Source organism: Cibotium barometz, chromosome 2 (genome assembly GCF_041138505.1).
Source record: "Cibotium barometz isolate CiBa-2024 chromosome 2, ASM4113850v1, whole genome shotgun sequence".
Classification (NCBI taxonomy): domain Eukaryota; kingdom Viridiplantae; phylum Streptophyta; class Polypodiopsida; order Cyatheales; family Cibotiaceae; genus Cibotium; species Cibotium barometz.
In genome coordinates, this window is record NC_141047.1 from 38,408,679 (window position 1) to 38,412,863 (window position 4,185).

The following is a 4,185-nucleotide window of genomic DNA, read 5'->3' on the forward strand; positions in this document are numbered from 1 at the left end:
GGGTGGCTGCTATCCTGGCACTTGATTCTCTCTCACTTCATTCCAACAATCAATAGCCCTATTGACCTCCTATCCCTGAATGACAGTGTATATTCCACCTGGTGCTCTCCTTGGAGTTGTCAACACATTGAAGGGCCATATGACCCCTTACTCCACAATTAAAGCATTTAACATCATCCATCCTTTTTCCTCTCTGCCTCTCTGTCAACACATTGAAGGGCCATATGACCCCTTACTCCACAATTAAAGCATTTAACATCATCCATCCTTTTTCCTCTCTGCCTCTCTTCTCGCTCTTGCTCATTTGGCATCTCTTCCCCGCTCTTGACATCTTACACTTCTTCCCTTCTGAGTGGCATAGGAAAGCTATAACCTTCCATCCTCCTAGGGTAAAGACACTGAGGAGGCATAACTGGTCTGTCTTCAGCTAAAACTGCCCATTTCTTAAGGGCCAACCTTTGTAGCTTCCACTCCTTCTCTCTCCTTAGGGCCTCTTCAAAGCTTCCAGGTCTCTTTAGATCCACCTTGTCCTTCAAATCAGCATGAAGGGATTGAATAAACATATTCTTTTTATGAAAAACCGATGGGTGCTCTGTTCCCAAGGAAGTGTCCCATCTGCCCCACAAGTCTTCAAAATGTTCCACAAATCTCTCAAACATATTAGACAGACTATGCTTCAACTTTTAATTTTCTTGCTAGAGAGAATCTAGGGATTCCCTTGCTTATAATGTAGAACCAAGGCCATTTTGATATCTTCATAGGCCTAACCTTGATTTAGCTGATCTCTCCATGTTTGAAACCACCTTTTTGGCATCGGCCTTCAACAACATAGGAAATAATGTCAGCTTATCCTCATCTCTATCCTTCCCAAAGGTGAATGCTACCAACTCCATCTCCTCCAAAAATTCCTCTGGATCCTCTCTAGCATGTCCATGGAACGTCAGATATATCATTGTTGCCATCATCTGCTCTACTGAGAACTTTCAGACTTGCAAACAAACTAAAAGGGTGCTTCAAAGCCCTCCTCAGTGGGGGAACCAAAACAATGATGTGTCCGGGAGACCTGCCTTTATAGCTCGTCTGAATCACACCACCGTGAGGAGAGATCTACCACCAGCACCACAACACTAGAAAACAACACCAAATCAAGGCACCAGTACCCTTAGTTGACCACCAGTGATCTCCAACTGACACATGCAGAAACTTGAGCAAACTCCTCAAACTGTACAGTTGCCTCTTTCAGACGTCCTCCACCATAGCAAGATTGAGCACACTCTTTACATCCCATTATCTATGGATCTCTCTAATGTGAGAATAGAGCGAGGATGTAGATGATCGACTAGCCACCCACCATAAGAGGAAGTTGTAGATTACCACCACACCTGCGGCTCTTTGGCAAAATTCCCAATAATAAGTTAATCGGTGGAAGACAAGGTGAGTGCTTCTAATCAACACATTTGGCTTAGCCTCAATTTTGTCCGTGTTCCAAGCCTTGGGTACACCCAATATTGCCTATTGTTGAGGTCACACTTTGCTGAAAAACAATGGTATTGGAGAATTGGAAGTGATTTTGAAGGATTTTGATTATAGTTTTGATGTTGTTTACATGTTTTACATGACTTTTTAATTTGGGTTAATTTGCATTGCATTAGAGTAGATAATTTGCAAGAAAAAAAATCTCTTATTTTTTGCATTATTAGATGTTTTTTGTTTGTTTTAATTGCATAATCTTGTGTAGAAAGTGCGTAAGGTCATTAGGAATGAAAAACATTGCACAAAACCTCCATAAATTGCTTAATTTTTACTAATTAGTTCTTAATTTTTGGTTTTTTGATTAGTAGGTTATTAGAGTAAACTTGAAAAAAAAAATCTAAAAAATACATAATTGGACTTAATTTGTTAAATGGGGATTGATTAGAAGTGATTAGAGTGTCAAAGGGGCTAGCCATAGTCCAATTTTATTATCAAAACATCACTTCAAACCCCAATCTATGCACATTAGGCATAAATCAATCTCTTGAAGTCCCAATTTCATTAGGGGAATTAGAGACCAAAAAAGAGTGATGAGATTGACTAATCACACATAGGCTTTAGCAATCTAGTTACAAAGTTATTGAAAAACCACTTGATATTCACTAATTTCTCTTAATGGGCTGGTTTTTACATTAAGGGAGTGATTAGTGAACTAAAAGTGACTAAAAAGCCAAAAAACAAAAGTGCTAAAACATGTTTGAGTGAAAATGATGATTGAACCATTGGCAATTTGAAGTGTTTCTACACATCAATACTTCATTTTAACTCAAAGATCAATCAAAACTCATGGATTTGAGCTTCATTAAGCTCATTTTTGTGTTGCAAATTTAAGTACTCAATTAATCTTATATTTTTTTATTAATGTACTTACAAATGAGTACTTAAAACGTTAGCAATTCCCTAAGGAATTCGATGATATGTTCATTTGCATGCATTGATCAATCTACTAAGATTAATTAGAGCCCAAAGATTGCATGCATTGATCAATCTACTAAGATTAATTAAAAAAAACTAAAACGAATTGACGTCGGCTCCACACCATTGCTGCCCCCTAGTTCCCTGTGCACCACCTACCCAAAAAAAAAAGCAAAAACAAAAAACGACCACCTATGCATTAGCTCGCCCTCCGTGTGCTATACGTGGGCCCCCACTGTCTATGCCACTACCACACCCCACGTGAGCACACTACCAACACGACCCCCTCTCGTGCACGCTACATGCCCATGGCCCCACCTCTGCCATGCCTATGCGCCCTGCACCGGCCATGCCACATACATCCTACGTTGGGCCTACCATGTGCTCCCTTGCACCCGGCCTTGCCTACGCGCTACAATCACCCAGCCTCGCCACCCTCCACGCTTTTTAATTTTTTTTTTAGATGTGAGTTTATTTATTTTTTAGTTTTTAAAGAAAAATTCAGTAGTTTATTTAGTAAAGTAATTTCTCTCTCTCTCTCTCTCTCTCTCTCTCTCTCTCTATATATATATATATATATATATATCTATATATATATATCCTTCTCTTAAGAAAGCTATATTTATATTTACATGAATATATAATAAAAATAAAAATAAAAAATATTTAATAGAAAATATTATATATATAATAAGTATTTATAATTTATATATATATATATAACAAAAATTAAAATTAAAAAATTAAAAATTTGTAAAAAGTAAAAAAAATTACATTTCAACCGTTTGAATTTTAGTATCGTTACTTTTTATTTTGTTCTTTTCCTCCTACTTCTTTTTTCTTACACACACACACACACACACACACACACACACACACACCAAACAAAATAAAAACAAGAAAAAACCTTTTCCTCCTAATTCTTTTTTCACACACACACACACACACACACACAAACACCAAACAAAATAAAAACAAGAAAAACCTTTGCTTGCTATCTTAAATTTCTGAAGAAGGCAATGTAGGGGCACATCCAAGAGAGGAAAACCAATAAGCAAAGCCGAGCAACACCCCAAGCCGCACATGAAGAAGATGATACTCCATAAACCACCAAATCTAGGGAAAAAGTGAGGAGCACTTCTTGATGGACCTTCGATTAGGGAGAGTCCTAGACTACGATAAATAAGATTCTAGTGCCTCAAATCCTAGTGCCTCTGATTCCCAGAGCATCACGTCCCACCAAACCCAATAAAGTGCCTTTCTTTTGAAACGACAATCGTCAATTGAGTCTACTTCCAGTGAAGAACCTTTGTACGACATGAGTCAACCAAACTCAAATCTGGAAGGAGGTTTGGTGGAGCAATCTAAAATGGAAAGTGCCAGAGTCCAACAGGTACCAAATTCACCCACCAACTCTGTCTCAACAGTGCTGTGAACTTCATAAAAAGAGCTTTCACTCACCCTATTTTTGGGAGAAGTTCTAGTATGGGCATAGGAGCAGAAACCTCCAAGTTCACTCAAAACAAAACATTGCCTATACTATCCAAGACCACGACTTTCAAAGAACTTGACAGAGGGATGGTATAGAATCCAGTAGAGGCATTTCCCCCACAAGCAGCCTAGCCCAATCAACCTCATCGCAAGTTAGACAACCTAGGGTCACATTCACATTGCCAAATCAAGACCCACTAGCAGGAGGAGGAGGAGTAGTACCTACCCAAACAAGATGGTCCCCTA